We start from the raw sequence: 26,351 nt of genomic DNA, 5'->3' as shown, positions 1-26,351 counted from the left end.
AGGTTAAGACTAAGGATGAGCGGACCCTTTTGGGTTCGGGTACCTTTCACATTCTATGGTAACACCCACGATCAGTGCTGGCATTGGGAGCACGATCTTCGGGAAAGTGGTGATGGCATTTAGAGAGTAAACACCTGTGATTAGTGCCAGAACCGTTTACAGGCGTTATCGCCATGAGGGGAGGAAGGGGTGCCGATCCCTTTGCCGGAACTTCTGGTTACATCTGGGATTCAGGTTCGGGGACCCTAAAATGCAATGTTTGACCTAGGCATTGCGTGTTGTGACTTTTTGCCTTCTATTACTTGACTATTATGGAAGGCAAATGCGTCAAAATGTTGGAATTTTATCTGCTTAGTAAAAAGCCTGCAAACATCCAGTGTTCTTTCACAAGTTTATTGGAAACCCTGAAATGTCTACAATCCAGTGGAATTGTTTTAGTGTCATTAATTATGCATGTCTTTAACCTTGCAGGGTCAGGTATAAAGTAGAAAAGACGCTTTGGAAGTTTGATCTGAGCAACCTGTCAGGATTTCTTCATTACAAAATAATAAACCTCTTTTCACAAAAAAATTTGCATGTGCTTAGGCATTCAGTAAAATAACAATGCTAAAAATATCCACAAAACTGTAGGAAACCTATAATATGGTTTTACAGAGATTTGAATGAAAACTGTTCATGTTTCGTGGTTGCAAACTGTGATAATAACCTTGTATATTAACTGTTTTGTTCGTGTAGTTACTTTATATATTTGCTTGACAACTATATTGAGGTCATTGATAGCCGGGTAAGGTAAGCAAACATGCAGGTTTTTATGTTGTAATTCTTTGATTTAAGAAAGAAGATAAAGAGAATCAGAAGTCACCTTCCTGGGTGATGACCCCCAAATAGGAGACATTTCCTACCAGACTAATGTGAGAAAGAAATACAGAAGAGAAAGCAAAAGTCAAGGTCAGAAATCCAAGTCAATACATGTGAGGATGTATGAGACAAAATGGAAAACAAAACAGTATTCGAGGTACAAATACAAGTCACATCCAGATGACAATGAAGTACAAAATCACAAGGCAAGGGTGGTCAGAAAACAAAATATACAAAACTTAAATCCCGGTCGGGCAGGACAAACACACTGGTGGGTACATCAATTTTCAGGATCTGGATGTGAGTTTGAGTTCAGTTTGAGTTCAGTTTGAGTGCAGCTGTGGCTTGAGTGATGGATGGCAAAACCAGTCAGCTACTAGGGGCAACGTCCATTATTCACTTTATATTTTACCCAGTTCCATCATAGGATGCCCGTTAATTCTCAGTCTTCTGACACTTGTTTATTTGCTATTACTACTGCTAGTTGCTTTGCTTTTTCTTCCTACCAAAAATGGAGGAGTTACACAGTTCTTTCATAAAAATGTATAACATCCATCTAACTTTATGTCATAAATTAAAAAACATAAACAGACAGTTGATGCAATCTAGAAGCAACCAATGTATAGAGACCAGTAAAGCTTTATCCTATCACTAATACATAAAGTACAGGTGGTCCCCTACTTAAGGAAACCCGACTTACAGATGACCCCTAGTTAAAGACGGACCCCTCTACCCACTGTGACCTCTGGTGAAGGTCTCTGAATGCTTAACTATAGTCCCAGGTTGCAATGATTAGCTGTAAGGTGTCTGTAATGAAGTTATTGATAATCCCAATTATTATTATTATTATCAATAATAACTCAAACAGACACTGCCTCACACATTCTGCAACTTGACATGGTTTGTAAATTTTAGGCCACATATACGTGAACTTGTGCTGTTCGTGAACTGCAAACAAAGCAACATGTGTTTGTGGGCCGTCTGTAGTCTGCTCATGTGCCGATGAAATAGGCTGCCATGCCAGTAGCCTCATACACATGGCCATAGATAGAAATGGGGACATGTGCTGGCCACTGAACAAACAGATAGTGTTTTGCTCCATAATCGCAAGTAGCTCGGGTGTAAAGGGGAGCGGCAGCCAGTTGAGGGGGCACCCCATCCCTCTGTTTTTTGAAAAACCAGGGAACTTTTGTTCAGTGATTTTTACCCAAAACTACACCATGTTGGCCCGGACGTAGTTTTGGCTGATGGCCGTGCTGCCCCCAAGATACATCAAGCGGCCTAAGTTTCTTGATGTATCTGGTGACACAAGGGGTAGCATGGCTGCATGGCCGTGAACATATGGCAGAATATGTCTCCGCCTATAATCATATAAAAATCCAAGCGCTTTTTTTGAGAGTAACAACATGTACTGCGAAACATTTGTTGGATTATGTACTATTTTCTGCTGGACAGTCTTAGGGTACATTCAGATGAACGTGTTAGGCTGGACAGTCTTAGGGTACATTCAGATGAACGTGTGCTCGCCCGGCCTGAGAACATGTCAGCCATAAAGAAGCACAGGGCCTGCGGTAAATATAGGACATGTGCTTACCGCACCATGTCCGGGCGACATAGACGTCATTGGGCGACATAGGTGTCATTGGGCTACATAGGCGTCAATGTGGACTATCGGTTCCCATTACGGACGTGTGAACGAGCCCTTTAACACCCATGGCATGAGACACTTTAAAAATCTGGTGTAGTATACTGTAAAACTGTCTAATCTAACCTAACTTTGCCTTAAAGCAGTTTAGTTTATCCCCTGTATTGTGTAAAATGTTGCTTATGATAACAAATGAAGATTTCAATGAGTAGCAATGTATTGAAAAAGTTGTAGAATTTAAAGAACAGCGTCATAAAATAAGTCACTTTAGGCAATTGACTACTCTGCGGCACATCACTCAAAGACTTTCAAACTGCTGTAAGTTAAGGGAACTTTAACATAAAATCTATGCATTATAATTATACACTTACATGCTTGGCAATGGCTTCAGCCTCTTAATTCTGTACTATAATTTCATCTGTTTCTTCTTCCCTTAGGGTATTTTTTTATTCATTTTGTTTACTGTTTTGCCCTTATGTTAGCTCGAAAACTTTTGCATTCTTCACTCGTTTTTCTGTAATTAAACTATGTTTTCCCACTTTTAACACAAAAAATGAAGCCGAGGCCCTTGTTTCAGCCTTAAAAGAACAAACACATCAGTCTTCTGACTGTGTTCAGCAGGCAGGCAGTGTATGTTGACTAACGTACTCGAGAAAGGCTTGAAGAGAAGGTGGTAGACTTCACCATCAGGGGACATATTTTAAGCACAGGCCTTGGGCTAATGATGTTGCTAAAGCTATCACCGATTTACTGAGTGAATTGCTTTCTTTAACATCACAATCAAGCAAAATATTAGCTGAGCTTTGCTGAAGTCTCTCTGACTTATAACTAAGGAAAAATCCATTCTCATTCTACTTTTTCTAAGAATTTCACTTAACATAAGCATTCCTGTCTTCGGTAACCTGCTGACAATTTTGGCACATGTTAAACTTTTTTGGTACCAGTTTTTTTCTTATCACAAGGCTGCCCAAATAAGTTTAATAATATGGTTATTAAACTGCCCAAATAAGTTTAATAAGATGTTCTTTTTGCTATAGAAGTGCAAAGTGCATGGGGCTCACAATCTAATTGTATGTTTTGGTGTGTGGGAGGAAACCGGAGGACCCCGAAAACATACAAACTCTTTGCAGATGTTGACCTGGGTGGGATTCGAACACAGGACCCCAGCGCTGCAAGGCAGTAGTGCTAGCCACTCAGCCACCGTGCCGCCCTTAATACACCTGTGCCTGTTATTGACTTTGTCTTTCTGTCTCTTTGTGATATAAAACTCTTCTAAGATCTTCCTGTGATTCTGACCTTTTGCCTGATTAGTCTTCTGTCGTAAAATTTTGTATCTCACGGCCATCTTTGTTTTTGATCTGGTTTCTTTAATTTTGCTTTGTTGTCTGTCTTGTATCTGTCTGTTTGTATTGTTTGTCTTTCTGTACTGTGCACTGATTTAGGGTAGGGACCACTGTTCAGTTGATATCTCTGGTTTAGCTCAGTTGTGGGAAGTTCAGGGCTCACTGTTATTCCCTGTTGGTAAGGTTTGTGATAGCCGTGGCATTTTTCTTTTTTTCTCCACTTTATTTAAACTTTTTGGAACTGATTTCTCGAGAGTGCAGTACATTTGCAGTATATTTAGATGCCATACAATGGCCCAGATATATTCAACTGGCTGTGCCAGATTTTTGCATGACAATGCACTAAAAAATAAAGTCTTTGGAGCTTCCACGTGTATTTACAATGAGTCTAAGTCAGTTTTGTGTCACGGCTGCACTGTGTCCAAAATATTCACCTAAGGGGGTGTGGTAGTGCTTAGTCAGAGTTTTTGAAACATTTATTAAAGCGGTTCAAAAGAATTATGTAGCACGCTGTATGCTGCACATTTGTGAGGCAAACTGTGGCAGTTTGCCTTACTTTTGATATATCTAGACCATTGTGAATTTACCATACTTTACAAATTAAGGCATTTTAAATAAAACTTCTGCAAAGTAAAAACAATTTCAATAAATAGAAATGTTAGAATAGCCAATGGGGTTGACACTGTAACTGTACTATTTTGTATATGTGTAACATCTGTGCCGTAGAGTGTGGCGTAGGTGCCGTTCATTTTCTTCTGTGTTTTGTGTGTGTGAACTGTGGCTAAGGTTCTGCTGTATTGGGATTCATTGAACCACACCTGATTCCTCTGCAGCTTTTTTCATCTGCCCAGTTCAACTACACCCTGCTGGTTCTACTAGTTTCCTCATACCTTATCCGATTTTTGCTTGTTATTACTTTGCTATTCTGTGTATCCATCCTCCGCTATGTTTACTCAACCTCTTTATATTAATTCAATTCTGTGCTTTGCCACCATCTTGGATTTGACACAGTTCTTTCCAACTTCGCTTGTTTGTCTGTATCTATTGTTTGTCCCTCTATGTCCTTGTCTGTCTCTACCATCCAGTAGCTGCCAGACAAAGTAAGTTTTCCCTCTCCCCTTGCAGGGCCACTCAGAGACTGTTAGCCCTTATAAGGGCACTTTAGTTTCTCACTGCTTACAGTGAAAGTTTGTAGTGGCGAATTGCTATTGTTTTCCTACTTTCACATCCTTCTCAGATCCCTGAATTTTAGAAATCAAAGAGCATATGGATTCCCCTTTTCCTTTATTAGTTAACCTCTTACAACCAGCATCCATTGAGCTGTCCAAGTAGCATTGGGTTATAACTAAGTAAAGCCAAAAGTTTTCTGTTTAAATATTATTCACTCTGTAAGAAAAATAATTTGTAGGTCATAGCAAAAAAATTGACTTTCAAGTTAACACCACATCAGCATACATAGGTAATGGGAGGTATTGTAGCCTGTATTGAGTCGAAGAAGGTCTGCACCTCCTGTAAAATACTGTTTAAGAGAGATAAAAGGGAAAGAAGTTCAAAACTGGCATTCTGAGGCTCATTTTACTTTCATGGGATTCTACTTTCTAAAACTGCAAAGCGGCAAATCTTCTGAGATTTATTACAGTGACCTCCATGAAAAAACACAGACAGTTATTCCAGGGCTGGACACATGTAAGAGCAGAGAATTTAAGTAAATGAAGAGTATGTGATGTCAGCTCCTTGTATCAGCAATACAGTTTAGCAATGGAAGCTTTTGAAATGTTCAATTTTATGAGAATACGCTGGAACAGGTGCTGTATTCTTAAACTCAAAAAGACTTTTGGCTCTATTAAATATGATGAGAACATGATAAAATAAAACACCAGACGTCATATGTTTTATTTTAATTTGGTTGTATATTCCAGGCATATGAACGTCTGCTACAAAAACTCATAGTGTAATAAATAAATTAATACAATAAAACTCAATGGGGCACATCTATCAAACTGTTGGCTTGCCTTTTTTAAAAAAAATTTTGAGACCTTTCATGGTGCTTGTGCTTATTAAGGGACTTTTTTTTGCGCCTTAAGCAGTCTCCTTTCAAAGTTCGCCATTATCTAACTTTCTGCAGTGTTCAGCTGAATCCACATGTGAAAGTTGCCTCTTTTTAAATAAAGTGTCAAACAAATCGAACTTTTGGGGGTCATTTACTAAGGGCCCAAATGGGTTTTTTTCGTCGGGTTTCCTGAATTTTTTCAGATTTGCGCTGAATTGCCCCAGGTTTTTGGTGTAAGCAATCGGATTGTGGCGCTTCGGGAAATCGGGGGCGTGGTAGTCGGAAAACCCAACGGATTTGGAAAAATCGCAGTATTTAAAAAAAAAAGTGTCGCTTGACACGCAGTTACCTGCACCAACATATAGAAGGTGAACTCCGGCGGACCTAAGCACAGCAGCGACACCTAGTGGATATAGGTGCACGGACCTTAGTGAATCCCAGCTGGACCCGAATCAGCGTCGGATAACCCGCCGCTGGATCGCGACTGGACCAGGTAAGTAAATCTGCCCCATTGACATCAGTGGCTGTTTGCAGCTTAAGCAGGAGGGTCGGTGGGAGGGGGGGGGGGGAATGAGAGACCAGGGGAGTGAATAAATTACCGCTCAGCATAGCCTAGAGTCTCTAAGATGATGTCAACAGAAGCAGTTTAGGCTCATTAGCATATTTATATAAAGTTTATTTGGGATTTATATTTTAAAAACGGTGTGTTCCCCTGGACAAGGTAATAAGCAGTTAGGTGAAAGTCTTCCTTTCACTAAATCTTATGGTAGATGTCCTTTAGCCTCTTACCAACATTGGATGTAGTACTACTTCACTTGTGGCAGGGACTTGCTGCATCATGACGTAGTACTACGTCCCGCTTCTGGGTTCCGCTTCCCATCACGGGTGTTAACCACTTACATGTCGTGGTCACGCATGAAAACGCGCATGAAAAAAGCAAGTGTGAAAGGGGCCCTATAGGAATAGGAGCTTGAACAAGTGATCAGAGCATCATTTGTTCAAGCCAATCTGTAAAAGTAAAAAAAGGTTTAAAACACTTTATTAAACCATTTTTTCATAAAAAGAATTAATTAAATAAAGTGAAAGTCTTCTAAACACCAACATTCCCTCTACATACCTTATTAAGTACAAAAAAACACAAAATCATGAAAAAACCCACATATTTGGTATCGTCGCGTCCGTAACAATCTCTTCACAAAAATGTTCCAATAAGTGATCAAAAGTTATTTGTGCCAAAATGGTACCACTGAAAAGGACAGCTCAACACAAAAAATAAGCCATTGCCCAGCTCTGTCAACCAAAAAATATAAAAGCTATGTCTGGTAATTTACTGTACTTTGGCCTTTGGCTACAATAAACAGCTATAACAATTATCCCGAGTGTCTGTAATATAATTTATTGTTACTCTTGGTTCTTATGACAACCCAACTTTTTAAAATCCAATAGTGATAGAGACCAAACATTTTTTTACTGGGGCTACAATTATAAAGTATTCCGTTCCGACTTACATACAAATTCAACTTAAAAACAAACCTGCAGAATCTTTCTTGTATGTAACCTGGGGACCGTCTATGTTAGTTTTTCTTCAGTAAAATTGTAAAAATATATAAAAAAAATATATAAATGAGCTATCACCGTAATCGTAGTGATCTATAGAATAAAGATAATATAGTATTTTTACAGCCACCAAAAAATACAAAAAGAAAGGAGACCAAAATTGACGATTTTCTTTTCCTCCATACTTTCAAGAATTAATAAAATCTCATCAATAAGCTAATGGCCTACGAAAATAAAGTATTTGTAAAGTGCATCTCTTGTTGAATAACAAGCCCTAATATGTCCAAATTGCCCAAAAAAAAAATATTGTATAGCTGTCAAAAAGTTACAATGCATAATCGTCTCTGAATGGCGCAGCTTCCCTTCAATGCCCGGGCATTTGCCCACCAGCAGTTGACCACCACATATGGGGTGTTGTTATACTTGGGAGAGATTAGGTTTCAATCTTGTGGAGCATTTTGGTATTTTATCCACTGAGAATGTGTAAATTTTTGGAAAAACACCTTCATTTAGCCAAAAAAATTGAAATATCAAAATTGGACACTATTTTGTTTTAACCCCTGTAAAACAATTAAAGGGTTAACAATCTTCATAAAAATTGTTTTACTTACGTTGAGGGGTGTAGTTTATATAATGGGGTAATTTATGGGGTTAATGACATTTTTAATGAAAATGGGAAAACCATATCCATATAAATTAGACATTCGGTGAATGTTAGTTAACAAGTATTTTTGCTGTTATGACTTTGTGTTGAAATAGTAGAACATTTTGAATTTTGAAAATCGAGAATTTTTTCAAATTTAAACTAAATATCAGTTTTTTTCATAAATAAACACAAAATATACCAGCAACATTTTTCAAATAACATGAAGTATAAAGTGTCATGACAAAACAATTTCAAAATCACTTTGATATATTGATGCGTTCCCAAGTTATAACCCCTATTAGTGACACAGGGCGGATTTGAAAAATTGGGCCGTATCAGGAAGGTGAATAGTGTCTTCGGCGGTAAGGGGTTAACAAGTTCCTAGAAGTCATTGTGCCAGTAGGCGCCCCTCGGTGATGTCACAGGCAGGGCTGACCACCATTTAAAGATGGTAACGCCCACGAGCAGACATTTCTGTATGGAGATGGCATGGTTGGCATATATTTGTGATGGACCCTCGTAAAAGGCTCAAACCAAAGCAGAATCACAACCTCACTTATCAGTTGTACATTCAGCACTACTGTATCTTTAAGTAGCATGTTGTAGGGGAGGAAGAATTCAGCAAATAATTGTTGTTTCAAAAATGTTTTGGTGTAATTTGTGGGTAGTCCTGATCAGTTCTGCTCAGACAGATGGCTGTCTATCACTTAAAGGAAAACTACCACTTAGAATGGTAGAGGTAAGCTGTAAGCACCGAGCACCAGCTCAGGGTGAGCTGGTGCCGGTACTTACTTTCGTTAGTGTTATAAACCGCGGTATCGCGGTTTTAACACTTTTTAAACTTTAGAGCAGAAGACGCTTCGGCGCTGCGTGCAACCGTGCGCGCGCCTCCATAGGAAATAGCGGAGATGTTGCGCGAGCACGGTCGCGCGCAGCGCCGAAGCCCCTTCTGCTCTAAAGTTTAAAAAGTGTTAAAACCACGATACCGCGGTTTATAACACTAACGAAAGTAAATACCGGCACAAGCTCACCCTGAGCTGGTGCTCGGTACTTACTGCTTACCCCTGCCATTCTAAGTGGTAGGTTTCCTTTAACAGGTCCACCCATTAGATTTCAAAGCCACAATGAATGAGGAATTAAAAAGTTTCTCATCGCTATTCATAACATTTCCAAAGAATAGGTTCACAATATCAGATTGGCGGGGAACCAACACACATAGAACCCCCCCCCCCCCTCCCATGAGCTGTCCTACCCAGCTGATAAACTCGAAATGGAACAAGACGCAAATTAAATCAAATTAAATATGAGCTCAGCTGCAGTGACTCAGTTCAGCTACTATATTCGAATGGCACTGTATTCTTCATGCACCATACTTGCCTGCTGTTAGGCTCCAGGGGTGGTGGACGCACTGGACCACCGCGGATGATTACATAAGCCGACACCTGGGACCAGAGTCTAAGTGGCACCCGGCTTTCACCAGAGCCCGCCGCAAAGTGGATTGGACATGCTGAAGTGGGGTACCACCAGGTCGTTCCACAAATGCAACTCCATGGTGGCTGCCAAAGCGAGGTACAGAAATGGAAGGCTGCTTTGTAGTTGGCGACAGGCAGGAGATCAAGACAGGCGGCAAAGGTTCAGGGTCAGAGGCAGAGCAGAAGGGCAGGGCTGGCAAAGAAGGAGCGTAAACGGGAACAGGTCCAGGTCACAACGGGAAATCACACTAATCGCAAAGGTCATGGGAAACAAGCTTTTTCTAAGGCTGTGAGACACAAAGATCCGACAGGGTGTGCAGGAAAAGGCTGGGTTAAATAGAATTCTGGGTAAGGCCAGCACCAATTAACGGCGCACTGGCCCTTTAAATCTTGTGAAGCCGGCGTGTGCGCTCACCCTAGGACCTGAAATCAGGAGCGAGGACAGGTAAGCTATTGTGAAACGGGGGCACACGGAGATGCTTGGGTGTGCCCGCGACCCGAAACATGAGTCACGAGACCGCCCATGACACCTGCCTACTTCTGCAAACAGTTCATCTGCTTGGAGTTGGTCCCCCATCAATCTTATTTTTCTTACGTATTATATGTATATATTATAAATATTTTACCCCAGTAATAACATGAATTTAGAGCTTGCTGTGCATATTCTGGTGACTTATTTTGATTACAGCATAAAAAGAATCTAAAGAATCTACCGGCTGACAAAAATGTTTAAAAAAAAATAAGGTTTGTTGACACAAACAATGGACTTGCCCATTATACTCTTTATGTCAAGGCATAAGCTTAGACATAACAACAACCTTTAAAAATATTTTCTATCCCCCTAACAAATGATCTTCTCATATGTTTATTTCTTCTCTCCATCTGTTCGCTCCTCGTATCCCCTTTCCCATCCTATCATTTTCACACATTTGCTATGTTACAATCTCATTGTTCTATTTCACTAAATAACAAAAAAAAAATCCCTCTCTGCAGGTAATGATCATGAAAGTGACCCCTTACTTGTCTCATTAAAATACTCACCCCATCGACTCGTATGCAAAAGGGTTTAATTATAAGGATTTCAACTGGTAGTTACACAGAACGGGGGTAGAACAAGAAAAAAAAACTACACAATGAATAAAACATACCATCTGTTCAAAGCCAGATTCATTAATTAGGTGCTTCACACTTTGGGTTTAAAAATATACATATATTTATAAGCCTCCGAGAATTAGAGAACAAGTCAAACTGAATGTACCAGGAAAACTGGAAAGAAAACGTCAGTGTTTATAAGATCACATTTACAAGTGGAGAAATTATTGGTACACCATGTAAGTCTCTGTTGATGCCATGTCCAGTTTGTCTACATACAAGAGATGACATCTCGCTTATCATTGCGTTGTTAAATGGGTTTTCCCACCAAGCAAGTTAGGTATTATCAATAGAATACGGCCTAACTTGCTGATCGGTGGGGTCTGATGCACTCGGGAATCTCAGTCAGCTCCATAAAGATGAATGGAGAAGAATGACCAGGCGTGGCCATCTGCTCCTGTCATCTCGGGGAGAAATAAGGGGACCTTGGACCCAGTCGGACCCCCCGTTTCATCACTAAGAGGCCCACCGATCAGCAAGTTAGGCCCTATTCTGTAGATAGGGAGTAGCTTGCTTAGTGGAAAAAACCCTTTAAGACTATAAGTGATTCAGTCTTATTATAAACCTTTGCTTTCAAGTTAGGTTCCAGTATAAGATGTAAATGTATATAATGATGATTCTCTTTTTGACCACTATTTTGACTAGTTCAGCTGCCTGACAAGGACAAATGGATCCTCCCAGGGCCGGATTAAGGTTGGTGGGGGCTCCTGGGTGCATAATCTGGTGGGGGCTCCCATTGAATGTAGTCCAGCCCAGGGTATAGTAATCACTATATACAGCTCCCCCAGCAATAACAATATACAGCTCCCTCAGTAATCACTATATACAGCCCTCAGTAATCACTATATACAGCTTCCCTAGCAACCACTATATACAGCTCCCTCAGTAATCACTATATACAGTCACCAGCAATCACTGTATACAGCTCCCCTAGCAATCACTATATACAGCTCCCCCAGCAATCACTGTATACAATCCCCCAGCAATCACTGTATACAACACCCCAGCAATCACTATATACACCTCCCCCAGCAACCACTATGTACAGCTCCCCAGCAACCACTATGTACAGCTCCCCAGCAACCACTATGTACAGCTCCCCAGCAACCACTATATATAGCTCCCCAGCAACCACTATATATAGCTCCCCAGAAACCACTTTATACAGCTCCCCAGCTATAACTATATACAGCTCCCCAGCTATCACTATATACAGCCCCCCAGCAATCACTATATACAGTTCATCAAGTAACCACTATATACAGCTCCCAAGCAACCACTATATACAGCCCCCCAGTAATCACTATATACAGCTCCCCCAGCAATCATTGTATACAGCTCCCCCAGAAATCCATATATACAGCTCCCCCAGAAATCACTATATACTGCTCCCCCAGCAACCACTGTATACAGCTCCCCCAGTAATCATTATACAGTCCCAGTTACTTCATGTACTTCATCAAGCTGCGTCTTTTTCCAGCGTTATCTTCTATTATTTGTCCAGCAGCTTGTGAAAGGAGACTAGCCGTCAAAATGTCTCCCATAAGGTGCACGTGAAGACAGACCTTATACTCTTTCTAGCTGAATCTCAATCAACATGGATGACATAAAGAAGTAACAAACAGCATTACATGAATACAACATTAGCATGTGGACATATCTTATGGTTTTTGAGACCAATGTAAAAAAGAAGTCACATTATAAATGTTTGTTGTTGTTTTTCCTTCCCCCTCATTATAGACTATTATAGGCTACTATAACATGACCATATGGAAGATGAATGTGTTTCTCGTCTACTAAAGCAAATTAAACAGAGAATTAACAGGGTGTCAGGGATTGCAGTACACACCTGCTACTACCTAAGGCTACATGCACACTACCATAGCAGCGTACATGTTGCCTTGAGCCGCAAGGATGATCGGGCCTCCCCTCTCCATAGGAAGCCGAGAAATCATGCCTCCAAAGAAGGGCAAGAGTAGATCCTGATTTTTTGGGGTGCAACAGCTGGCCTAGAACACAGTGTGGTGAGACATGATGTGCTCTTTACACAGCGTTTGGAATCTGTTGACTACAATGGAGCCTGTGATCTGCACGCAAATCACGCGGCCAGATCACAGCACACGGCAGTGTGAATGTAGCCTAAGGCCTCCTAAAAATGGCGATATTGACCATATTTTAGGACCGTGTGTCAACCAGTATTTCCACCACGTGACCACAGAGTAGGCCCGTGTATTTGTAGTGTCATTAATTTTTTTGTTTTGTGTTTTTGACAGCCCAATAGACTACTATGGGAAAGCAGAGTCTCAAACAAGACCTAGAATAAGGCATCCTCTCAGACTTTCTCAGGGGCACTAGACTAAAAAACGAGTTGAGGAATCCACAGCTGTGTTTATGAACCCATAGAAATACATGGAACTGTGAGAGTGCCACCTGAGAAAACAATGGCCCCAATGGCCATGCGACAGTTTTCTGTGGGACTTTGCACGTTCTTTTCAGTGCAAACTGCTAGCACAGGTGATTGAGAAGTGCCTGCGCTACATTTGTGTCACACGCCCCCGTTTTGTGGCACGGCTGCACTATGCTTCATCCAACACAAATTTCGGCACTAAAGGGGGCATTTCGGTGCTCAGTCGGACCGTGCGCTAGATTTAACATGCAAAGTCTGATAGAAATGTTTTGCATGGTCCATTTTGACCCTTTCCCGACGCTCTCCGTAATGGCATGGCGCGTGTCGGGTGCATGGAGAGGGCTCACAGGCTGAGCCTTCTCCATAGCCGGTAAGACTTTGCTGCGTAATGCAGCTAAGATTTACTGGCAACAGCCGCAATCGGTGCCAGCACCAATTGTGGGTGCTATCCCGTCAATCAACGCTTTGCCGGTGGCTTCAAGAAGATGGGGGTGCATAGAATTTTTTTTCCCACTTCCCAGTACACGGCATGGAATATTAAATACCGTCACTATGACGTACATTTTGTTACGCAGAAAACAAGCCATCATAGAGCTCTTTGCGTGTAAAAATTAAAAAAAGTTATAGATTTTTGTAGGTGGAGAGTGAAAAATGAAAAAAACAAAAAAGGGCGAGGCCATTATGGGTTTAAGGGTTCACCAAAAAAAAGATGGTGCACTCTGTAAGAGCAGTGCAAGCGGGCCAGATTCATGAAGAATTGGTGCCAGAAATCCGCAATATGATGCTCTCTGCACCCAGGCCCGGCGCCAGCACCCGGCTAACCCGGGCAAGTGCCGGGGCCCCGGGGTACTGGAGGGGCCCACTCGGGCCCCCAGATCAATTGTAGCAGTGTCGGGCGTCTCTCATAGCGATCTGTGTCTTCCGGACACAGATCGCTATGAGAACATTTGCAGTCACTGCTTTCCCCAGCAGGAGCTGCTACATCGTTGGCTGAAGGACCTGTGATGACATCATGGTCACATGACCTGCCGGGGAAAGCAGTGACCACACAGAGAGCTGCATCAGTAAGGTGAGGGGGTAGACAAGGTGGGGGGGCTGTGTGTATACAGGAGGGGGGGCAGTGTGTATAAAGGAGGGGGGGGCAGTGTGTATAAAGGAGGGGGGGCAGTGTGTATACAGGAGGAAGGGGAGGCAGTGTGTATACAGGAGGAAGGGGAGGCAGTGTGTATACAGGAGGAAGGGGAGGCAGTGTGTATACAGGAGGAAGGGGGGGCAGTGTGTATACAGGAGGAAGGGGGGGCAGTGTGTATACAGGAGGAAGAGGAGGGGGGGCTGTGTGTATACAGGAGGAGGAGGGGGACAGTGTGTATACAGGAGGAGGGGGGCAGTGTGTATACAGGAGGAGGGGGGGCAGTGTGTATATAGGAGGAGGGGGGGCAGTGTGTATACAGGGGGGGGGCAGTGTGTATACAGGAGGAAGGGGGGGCAGTGTGTATACAGAAGGAGGGGGGCAGTGTGCATACAGGAGAAAAAGGAGAGGGGGCAGTGTGTATACAGGAGGAGGAGGAGGGGGGCAGTGTGTATACAGGAGGAGGGGGGCAGTGTGTATACAGGGGGAGGGGGGCAGTGTGTATACAGGAGGAAGGGGAGGCAGTGTGTATACAGGAGGAAGGGGAGGCAGTGTGTATACAGGAGGAAGGGGGGGCAGTGTGTATACAGGAGGAAGGGGGGGCAGTGTGTATACAGGAGGAAGAGGAGGGGGGGCTGTGTGTATACAGGAGGAGGAGGGGGACAGTGTGTATACAGGAGGAGGGGGGCAGTGTGTATACAGGAGGAGGGGGGCAGTGTGTATATAGGAGGAGGGGGGGGGCAGTGTGTATACAGGGGGGGGGGCAGTGTGTATACAGGAGGAAGGGGGGGCAGTGTGTATACAGGAGTAGGGGGGCAGTGTGTATACAGAAGGAGGGGGGCAGTGTGCATACAGGAGGAAGAGGAGAGGGGGCAGTGTGTATACAGGAGGAGGAGGAGTGGGGCAGTGTGTATACAGGAGGAGGAGGAGGGGGGCAGTGTGTATACAGGAGGAGGGGGGCAGTGTGTAGACAGGAGGAGGTGGGGCAGTGTGTATATAGGAGGAGGGGGGCAGTGTGTATATAGGAGGAGGGGGGGCAGTGTGTATACAGGAGGGGGGCAGTGTGTATACAGGAGGAAGGGGGGGCAGTGTGTATACAGGAGGAGGGGGGCAGTGTGTATACAGGAGGAGGGGTCAGTGTGTAAACAGGGGGAGAGGGGGCAGTGTGTATACAGGAGGAGCGGGGGCAGTGTGTATACAGGGGGAGAGGGTAGCAGTGTGTATACAGGAGGAGAGGGTAGCAGTGTGTATACGGGGGGCAGTGTGTATACAGGGGGAGAGGGTAGCAGTGTGTATAAAGGAGGGGGGCAGTGTGTATACAGGGGGAGAGGGTAGCAGTGTGTATACAGGGGGAGAGGGTTGCAGTGTGTATACAGGGGGAGAGGGTAGCAGTGTGTATACAGGGGGAGAGGGTAGCAGTGTGTATACATGGGGAGAGGGTAGCAGTGTGTATACATGGGGAGAGGGTAGCAGTGTGTATACATGGGGAGAGGGTAGCAATGTGTATACATGGGGAGAGGGTAGCAGTGTGTATACATGGGGAGAGGGTAGCAGTGTGTATACAGGAGGGGGGGATGTGTCCACGCGGGGGAGGGGGGGCAGTGTGACTACTGAAGGTCGGCCCATAAAGGGGCCCACTAGGGCTCTGTCGCCCAGGGGCCCACTAAAACCTGGAGCCGGCCCTGTCTGCACCCTACACAGGCAAACTGCACATGGTACTGACTGCACAGTTCTTAGTAAATGTGCCCCAATGTTCATGTGCATGAAGCCTAATACAGCGCTGTCACTGCTGAACATTAAATGGAAGAGCCATGATGGACCAGACATAAAAACGGGACCAATTGAGAAATAAATAAATCTTGGTGCTCAGAATAGAGCTGCTTTGGTGTCAAATGAGGATTACAACACAATTAGGCACCTCAATGAACTTTAAGGATGAGTAAAGAGTTGTATTTGTACAATTAATATATAAAAACATATTTTTGAATTCAAACAATCTTCATTCTTCACTCAATGAAGATGCTCTGGTCAGATGAAACCAAAATCATACTTTTTGGCCACAATACAACACAGCTCATCCACCTGAACACACCATCCCCACTGGGAAGGGGATGGGATGGGAAGATAGATGGAGTAAAACACAGGACCATTCTGGAAGAAAACCTGTTGGAGTCTGCAAAAGACCTGAGACTGGGACAAAGATTTATCTTCCAACAAGACAAAGATCCCAAACATAAATCAAAATCTACAATGAAGGGTGCAACCACACTTAAAATTTTTCAGATGCAGTTTTTGTTGCCCAAACCAGGAGTGGAGTGAAAATAGAGAAGGAGCAGCTTCTCTCAATTATATGTTCTCACCCATTATGATCCACACCTGCTTTTGGCTTCAAAAACTGCATCTGAAAAACTGAACCTGTGGCTGCACCCAAAAGGTTCACAAATAAACATATCCAGACTAGAGATGAGCGAGCACTAAAATGCTCGGGTACTCGTTATTCGAGACGAACTTTTCCCGATGCTCGAGTGCTCGTTTCGAGTAACGAGCCCCATTGAAGTCAATGGGAGACTCGAGCATTTTTCAAGGGGACCAAGGCTCTGCACAGGGAAGCTTGGCCAAACACCTGGGAACCTCAGAAAAGGATGGAAACACCACGGAAATGGACAGGAAACAGCAGGGGCAGCATGCATGGATGCCTCTGAGGCTGCTTAATCGCACCATTATGCCAAAATTATGGGCAACAGCATGGCCATGACAGAGTGACAGAATGAAGCTAGATAGCATCTAAAACATCCAATAATTGACCCTGACACTATAGGGGACGGCATGCAGAGGCAGCGGCAGCAGCGGAAGGCTAGAGAGTGGCATGGCGACATACCCTAAATGGACTCAGGCTTCAAACCAATGGGTAGCAGAGAGGAACCAAAGAAGGTGAGCAAGAAGCGCTCAAATAATATTGGTACATGATAAAAGTTTGCCAGTATATTTTGTGGATTACACAGCAGGGTGGCGACAAAGTTAACATGGAAGCCATGAAAACAATCCAAAATTCTGCCTGACACAGCTCGTTTGATAAGGGGACGATGTATGGAGGCAGTGAACTAGTAGTAGATTAAAGGTACTGCAGTTAAAACTATGTTAGTTGGTTCTTGGCATGGAGCTGGCGCTCCGCTGCCAGGCGAGCTTTCGCCAATCCAAGCCCCTGTCTCTAGGCTACTCCCCAAACAGCACTTCTAAGAACCTTTTGTATAAGATCAAGTGTAGTAGCGTTCTTATAAGTTTAGGATATGGCGGGTGAGGGGAATGTAAACAGATGCGCAAGAAGCGCATGATGCGCATGGAGCTGGCGCTCCGCTGCTAGGCGAGCTTTCGCCAATCCAAGCCCCTGTCTCTAGGCTACTCCCCAAACAGCACTTCTAAGAACCTTTTGTATAAGATCAAGTGTAGTAGCGTTCTTATAAGTTTAGGATATGGCGGGTGAGGGGAATGTAAACAGATGCGCAAGAAGCGCATGATGCGCATGGAGCTGGCGCTCCGCTGCTAGGCGAGCTTTCGCCAATCCAAGCCCCTGTCTCTAGGCTACTCCCCAAACAGCACTTCTAAGAACCTTTTGTATAAGATCAAGTGTAGTAGCGTTCTTATAAGTTTAGGATATGGCGGGTGAGGGGAATGTAAACAGATGCGCAAGAAGCGCTGAAATAATATCCGTAAATGGTAAAAGTTTGCCAGTGTATTTTGTGGATAACACAGCAGGGTGGCGACAAAGTTAACAACTTTGATGTGGAATCCATGAAAACAACCCAAATTTCGGCCTGACAAACCTCGTTTGATAAAGGGACGATGTATGGAGGCAGCTATATGGACGACTTTTGGAGGTAGCAATGGAGACAACGTGTGGAGGCTGCTATGGAGACAATTCAATTTGGATAGTGCCTGTATGTGGCAGTCCAAAAAATTTTTCAAACCAGAGGAGCAGGTAGGTGGCCCTCCAGAAAAATGGAATAGATTGAGTGCCTGTATGTGGCAGTCCAAAAAATTTTTCAAACCAGAGGAGCAGGTAGGTGGCCCTCCAGAAAAATGGAATAGATTGAGTGCCTGTATGTGGCAGTCCAAAAAAGTTTTCAAACCAGAGGAGCAGGTAGGTGGCCCTCCAGAAAAATGGAATAGATTGAGTGCCTGTATGTGGCAGTCCAAAAAAGTTTTTAAACCAGAGGAGCAGGTAGGTGGCCCTCCAGAAAAATGGAATAGATTGAGTGCCTGTATGTGGCAGTCCAAAAAAGTTTTTAAACCAGAGGAGCAGGTAGGTGGCCCTCCAGAAAAATGGAATAGATTGAGTGCCTGTATGTGGCAGTCCCAAAAAATTGTTTAAAACAGAGGACCGGAAAGGTGGCCCTCCAGAAAAATTGAATAGATTGAGTGCCTGTATGTGGCACTCCCAAAAATTGTTTAAAACAGAGGACCGTGTCGGTGGCCCTCCAGAAAAATTAAATGCATAAAGTACTATACCTAGAGCCAGTGGGCCCTGTCAAAAAACAGCCAGTTTCCTCTGCTTTACTGTAGAAAGAGGAGGAGAAGGAGGAAAATGAGGAGGAGGAGGAGTGGATAAATTATTCAGGTTGAGCTTCCTTCACCTGCTGGAGATTTGAAATTAGGAGAAATCCATGCTTTATTCATCTTGATAAGCGTCAGCCTGTCAGCGCTGTCAGTCGACAGGCGTGTACGCTTATCGGTGATGATGCCACCAGCTGCACTGAAAACCCGCTCTGACAAGACGCTAGCGGCAGGGCAGGCAAGAACCTCCAAGGCGTAGAGCGCCAGTTCGTGCCACATGTCCAGCTTTGAAACCCAGTAGTTGTAGGGAGCTGTGTGATCATTTAGGACGATGGTATGGTCAGCTACGTACTCCCTCACCATCTTTCTGTAAAGATCAGCCCTACTCTGCCGAGACTGGGGACAGGTGACAGTGTCTTGCTGGGGTGACATAAAGCTGGCAAAAGCCTTGTAAAGCGTACCCTTGCCAGTGCTGGACAAGCTGCCTGCTCGCCTACTCTCCCTCGCTACTTGTCCCGCAGAACTACGCACTCTGCCGCTAGCGCTGTCAGAAGGGAAATACTGTTTCAGCTTGTGCACCAGGGCCTGCTGGTATTCATGCATTCTCACACTCCTTTCCTCTCCAGGGATGAGAGTGGAAAGATTTTGCTTGTACCGTGGGTCCAGGAGAGTGAACACCCAGTAATCGGTGCTGGAATAAATTCTTTGAACGCGAGGGTCACGGGATAGGCAGCCTAGCATGAAATCTGCCATATGCGCCAGAGTACCAACGCGTAAGAATTCACTCCCCTCACTGGCCTGACTGTCCATTTCCTCCTCCTCCAACTCCTCCAACTCCTCTTCTTCTGCCCATACACGCTCAACAGTGTAGGACTCAACAATGGTCCCCTCTTGTGTCTCGCCAACATTCTCCTCCTCTTCCTCCTCATCCTCCTCCACCTCCACCTCCTCCGATATGCGCTGAGAAACAGACCTAAGGGTGCTTTGGCTATCAACAAGGGAATCTTCTTCCCCTGTCTCTTGTGAGGAGCGCAAAGCTTCCGACTTCATGCTGACCAGAGAGTTTTTCAACAGGCCAAGCAGCGGGATGGTGAGGCTGATGATGGCGGCATCGCCACTGACCATCTGTGTTGACTCCTCAAAGTTACTCAGCACCTGACAGATATCAGACATCCACGTCCACTCCTCATTGTAGACTTGAGGAAGCTGACTGACCTGACTACCAGTTCTGGTGGAAGTTGACATCTGGCAGTCTACAATCGCTCGGCGCTGCTGGTAAACTCTGGATAACATGGTCAGTGTTGAATTCCACCTCGTGGGCACGTCGCACAACAGTCGGTGAGCGGGCAGTTGGAGGCGGCGCTGCGCTGCCCTGAGAGTGGCAGCATCTGTGCTGGACTTCCTGAAATGCGCACAGATGCGGCGCACCTTCGTGAGCAAATCAGACAGATTGGGGTATGTCTTGAGGAAACGCTGAACTATCAGATTTAACACATGGGCCAGGCATGGCACATGTGTCAGTCTGCCGAGTTGCAGAGCCGCCACCAGGTTACGGCCGTTGTCACACACAACCATGCCTGGCTTCAGGTTCAGCGGTGCCAGCCACAGATCAGTCTGCGCCGTGATGCCCTGTAATAGTTCTTGGGCGGTGTGCCTTTTATCGCCTCGGTCCCAGCCTCCACCAAGTTAACCCAATGTGCCGTCAGAGATATATAGTGGCCCTGCCCGGCAGCACTCGTCCACGTGTCCGTGGTCAGGTGGACCTTGTCAGAAACGGCGTTGGTCAGGGCACGGATTATGTTGTCTGACACGTGCTGGTGCAGGGCTGGGACGGCACATCGGGAAAAGTAGTGGCGGCTGGGGACCGAATACCGAGGGGCGGCCGCCGCCATGAGGCTGCGAAAGGCCTCGGTCTCTACTAGCCTATAGGGCAGCATCTCCAGGCTTAGCAATCTGGAAATGTGCACATTAAGGGCTTGGGCGTGCGGGTGGGTTGCACTATATTTGCGTTTCCGCTCCAGCGTCTGGGGTATGGAGAGCTGAACGCTGGTGGATGCTGTGGAGGATCGTGGAGGTGACGATGGGGTTTTTGTGGCAGGGTCCTGGGCAGGGGGCTGACTATCAGCTGACACAGGGGAAGGAGCAGTGGTGTGCACGGCCGGAGGTGAACGCGCTTGTTGCCACTGAGTGGGGTGTTTAGCATTCATATGCCTGCGCATACTGGTGGTAGTTAAGCTAGTAGTGGTGGAACCCCTGCTGATCCTGGTTTGGCAAATGTGGCACACCACAGTCCGTCGGTCATCCGGTGTTTCCTTAAAGAACCTCCAGACTTCTGAAAATCTAGCCCTCGCCGCAGGAGCCCTCGCCACGGGAGCTTCACTAGTTGACACATTTGGCGCTGATGCACCAGCTCTGGCCCTGCCTCTCCGTCTGGCCCCACCACTGCCTCTTCCAACCTGTTCTGGTCGAGGACTCTCCTCCGTCTCAGAAGCACTGTGTTCACCCGGCCTCTCAACCCAGCTTGGGTCTGTCACCTCATCATCCTCCGATCCCTCAGTCTGCTCCCCCCTCGGACTTCCTGCCCTGACAACAACTTCCCCACTGTCTGACAACCGTGTCTCCTCATCGTCGGACACCTCTTTACACACTTCTTCCACTACGTCAACAAGGTCATCATCACCCACAGACTGCGACTGGTGGAAAACCTGGGCATCAGAAAATTGCTCATCAGCAACCGGACAAGTGGTTTGTGACTGTGGGAAGGGTCCAGAAAACAGTTCCTCAGAGTATGCCGGTTCAAATGGCAAATTTTGCTGGGAGGGGGCAGACTGGGGGGGAGGAGGCTGAGGTGCAGGAGCTGGAGGAGTGCCGATTTCGGTGACATGGGTGGACTGCGTGGAAGACTGACTGGTGGACAAATTGCTCGAAGCATTGTCGGCAATCCACGACATCACCTGTTCGCACTGTTCTGGCCTCAACAGTGCTCTACCACGAGTCCCAGTAACTTCAGACATGAACCTAGGGAGTGTAGCTCTGCGGCGTTCCCCTGCTCCCTCATAAGCAGGTGGTGTCTCACCCCGCCCAGGACCACGGCCTCTGACCCCTGCAGTAGTTGGACGCCCACGTCCCCGCCCTCGTCCTCTACCCCTAGCCCTCGGGTTAAACATTTTGAAAATGAGAGTTATAACTTGTATTTTTTTTTTAACTTTTTTTTTTTTTTTTTTTTTTTGTGTTTTTTAGTTTTTAAAACCAAACGATGCTATCCTATTGCTATGGCTATTTTCTAGCCAAGTATTACAGCACACTACTATGCCAGATGAGATGACGCTGAGTTATGAAAAAAATAAACGTAAAATAAAAAAGGAAATGGCAGACTGTGCCTAGTTGAAATACAACCCCGGGCCCTAATAAATTTTCCCACTTCGGTCTTTGCGATGGATATGTGCGTCACTAAAACACAGTGGTCGCAAGTCTGACTCCAAATTGCTCCCAATTTGATAGTAGATGCACTGCAGCAAGTACAGCCACCAGCAGATCAACCAGAAATCAAATATATATAACGCTACTGTAGGCGTAATTAAGACGTTTGTATTCTCCTATGGCTATTTTCTAGCCAAGTATTACAGCACACTACTATGCCAGATGAGATGACGCTGAGTTATGAAAAAAATAAACGTAAAATAAAAAAGGAAATGGCAGACTGTGCCTAGTTGAAATACAACCCCGGGCCCTAATAAATTTTCCCACTTCGGTCTTTGCGATGGATATGTGCGTCACTAAAACACAGTGGTCGCAAGTCTGACTCCAAATTGCTCCCAATTTGATAGTAGATGCACTGCAGCAAGTACAGCCACCAGCAGATCAACCAGAAATCAAATATATATAACGCTACTGTAGGCGTAATTAAGACGTTTGTATTCTCCTATGGCTATTTTCTAGCCAAGTATTACAGCACACTACTATGCCAGATGAGATGACGCTGAGTTATGAAAAAAATAAACGTAAAATAAAAAGAAACTGGCAGACTGTGCCTAATTGAAATACAACCCCGGGCCCTAATAAATTTTCCCACTTCGGTCTTTGCGATGGATATGTGCGTCACTAAAACACAGTGGTCGCAAGTCTGACTCCAAATTGCTCCCAATTTGATAGTAGATGCACTGCAGCAAGTACAGCCACCAGCAGATCAACCAGAAATCAAATATATATAACGCTACTGTAGGCGTAATTAAGACGTTTGTATTCTCCTATGGCTATTTTCTAGCCAAGTATTACAGCACACTACTATGCCAGATGAGATGACGCTGAGTTATGAAAAAAATAAACGTAAAATAAAAAGAAACTGGCAGACTGTGCCTAATTCTACTCAAACCCCTAATAAATTTTCCCACTTTGGTGTTTGAGGTGGATATGTGTGTCACTAAGAGCTAAACACAACGGTAGCAAGTCCCCCTGCTAATTCCTCACAATATGGTACTAGCTGCAAATAAAAAAAAAAAAAAATTATAACGTTATTGTAGCCCTAAGAAGGGCTGTTGGGTTCTTTAAGAATCACTCCTGCCTAACAGTAAGCTAATAGAACACCCTAACGCTTTCCCTGAGCAGCAGCAGCTCTCTCCCTAGCGGCATCCAGACAGAGAATGATCCGAGCAGCGCGGGCAGCGGCTAGTCTATCCCAGGGTCACCTGATCTGGCCAGCCAACCACTGCTATCTACGTGTAAGGGTACCACGTCATGCTGGGTGGAGTGCAGAGTCTCCTGGCTTGTGATTGGCTCTGTTTCTGGCCGCCAAAAAGCAAAACGGCGGGAGCTGCCATTTTCTCGAGCGGGCGAGTATGTTCGCTCATCTCTAATCCAGACCATATTACAATGGCCAAGTCAAAGTCCAGACCTGAATCCAATCGAGAATCTGTGGAAAGGGCTGAAAACTGCTGTTCTTAAAAAATCTCTCCATCCAACCTCCCTGAGCTCCAGCTGTTTCCCAAGGAAGATTGGGTAAGAATTTCAGTCTCTCGATGTGCAAAACCGATAGAGACCTGATACCCCAATCGACTTGTAGCTGTAATCACAGACAAGGTGGCGCTACAAAGTATTAAAGGTGGACGATAAATATTGCATGCCTCACTTTTCAGTTTCTTATTTTTCACGAAAGTTTAAAATTTCTATTACAATTGGTTCACAATTGGGTCCCACTTGTTGTTGAATCTTCAAAAAAAATGACAATTTCATATATTTATGTTTGAAGTCTGAAATGTGCCAAACGGTAGAAAAGTTCAAGGGGGTCAAATACTTTCACACTTTCACTGTACATATACACTCAGAGATACATCTAATCGAAAAGATTTATTGAAACCTCTTTAATCCCCTATAGTGGAGTAAACTAGACAGGATAACAATGAATCCAATAGTAATGGATAAATCCTGCTTTATTCTATTGTATATGTATGTAGAACTAATTGCGAAAGAAATTGTAAAATTCCTTTGGAGAAATCAGAAGTTGTTATAACTGAAAATGTTTTATTTTTTACCATATGGGAATAGAAATGATGTACGCTGTAATGGCATTATGTGGGAATATCCACATAATGGGGCTCATTTACTAAGGGTCCGCGGACCGCACTATCATTGGAATATCCAATGATTTCCGATGTGCACCGCATTTAGAAGGGCTTTTTGTCGCTGGCTTTCACACGACACAAAACGGGGGGCGGGCCGTCGGACGATCCGACGGATTCGGATAATGTGTGGGATTTAACATTCAAAATTATGTCACAAGCCATGCACTTACATGCACCAGGAAGAAGAAGGGGAAGCGGCACATGCAGGAAATTGGATGCACGATCTTAGTGAATCGCGGCAGCTCCGAATCCTCGCCGGACAACATACCTCAGGTATCGCGACGAGACGGGTAAGTAAATGTGCCCCACTGTATATTAAGTTAAACAATGTATGATTTTCAAACAATTACAACAGGAAAATCTAAAAAAGTGGATGCATTTCCTCTACAGCTCAAGGCATAAAACATGAGTAGATACGACAATGATCAGCATGTTTCACCATGCTTTGGCAGATGTCTGAGTTTCCATTTAGTAACTATGTCTTCCAACTAAGAGTAACATGGCTAATATGTTCTCTTGTGTTTTTAGTTTTCATTATGTAATCAGAATCCGGTCCCGACGGCTTTGACCTTCTCTGTCAGGTCATGAAATAAAAAGAGCTCTCCGACTTTCCCAACATTCCAGGTAATCAGAAAGAAGCATCGGCTTCGTCTTAGCATTTCCTGCTAGACTTTTGGAAAAAAAAAAGGTAGAGAATTAGCATTTTTTGAGTTTATGGAGACAGGATAACAACATTCTGCTATTAACTACTTCACAGCCAGCCATTTTTCCCTTGGGCTCAGATGAATCCGATACTTGAAAACACAGAAAAATATGCAGGGAAATTTCAAAAGTATTAATGAAGCGACCAAGGAGTGGAATGATAAGGGGTTCTTGAGTCCTATTGCTAGACTGTAGATCAACTTTGCATGTTATGCTGCCTGAAGTCTCATCAGAAGTGATTTTCTTCAACATCCTATTAAAATGTCCTTTGTTGACCTTGCTGTTTATAAAGCCTCAGACATTGAAGATCAGAAAATTTACTTTCATTAGTTTTTTTTTTTTCACACAGTTGCGTGGAAAGCTTTGGTTTACTAGGATCATTTGTTAATAGTTTAAATGTGCTTTTGAACTGTCAGATTTGAAAATGTGATTTAGAATGCTCTTTGTAGGAACGAAAAGTCTGGAAAATGCTTAGAAAGTCACAAAAAGTTGAGATGGACGAACATGGCAAATATGTTTAGAAGTGGGTATTAAAGGGAACCTGTCACCAGGAGACCCATTTTTAGCACTCCCCCAGTCCCCACAGAGCACAGTACATACACTGCCAAAGTGTTTTTGTATTAAAAATAGGTTTTACAGAAAAAAATATATGTTATATTGTACCTTTCATTAGCATCTGCTGTGTGACTAGGCAGTTGCCAAATGGGAGGGTCTGGAAAGGAGCAGTTTCCCCCCCACCCTTGGGGAACAGCTACTACATGTGACCTTTTCAAATATATGAAAACACCCATCACTTGACTTAGCGACACCCCCTGCTCCTCTACAGGCAATCCTGAGTGTGGGGAGTTCTTCATATATTTGAAAAGGTCACATGTTTCCCAAGGGTGGGGGGGAACTGCTCCTTTCCAGTCCCTCCTTTGTGGCAACTGCCTAGTCACACAGCACATGCTAATGAAAGGTATACAAAAACACTTTGGCAGTGTATGTACTATGCTCTGTGGGGACTGTGGGAGTGCTAAAAATGGGTCTCCTGGTAACAGGTTCCCTTTAAGTTTGGAGAAGCCACATGACAAAGTGTACCCTAGAATATAGCACTGCAAGCAGTGTAACTGGGGCCTTGGGGCACAATTCCTAACGGGGACCCCCCCCACCAAGTTCTGTCGAAACCGTTCTAGATCTTTTCTGGCATGAAGCTCGCTACAAATGACTCCAGTACCCCTG

General features: G+C 44.4%; 1 long non-coding RNA gene across 1 annotated transcript; it reads left to right on the top strand.

Annotated features, from left to right (window-relative positions):
- The first annotated feature begins 839 nt into the window (after positions 1-839).
- Positions 840-25,378, top strand: LOC140128925 (uncharacterized). Its single transcript, XR_011855191.1, has 3 exons — positions 840-971; positions 24,957-25,052; positions 25,186-25,378. It is a non-coding gene; the product is annotated as an uncharacterized lncRNA (long non-coding RNA).
- Positions 25,379-26,351: the final 973 nt, after the last annotated feature.

This window comes from Engystomops pustulosus, chromosome 4 (genome assembly GCF_040894005.1).
Source record: "Engystomops pustulosus chromosome 4, aEngPut4.maternal, whole genome shotgun sequence".
NCBI classification, from domain to species: Eukaryota; Metazoa; Chordata; class Amphibia; order Anura; family Leptodactylidae; genus Engystomops; species Engystomops pustulosus.
The sequence above is the reverse complement of the archived record's forward strand: the minus strand, read 5'-3'. Positions and strand labels throughout refer to the sequence as shown.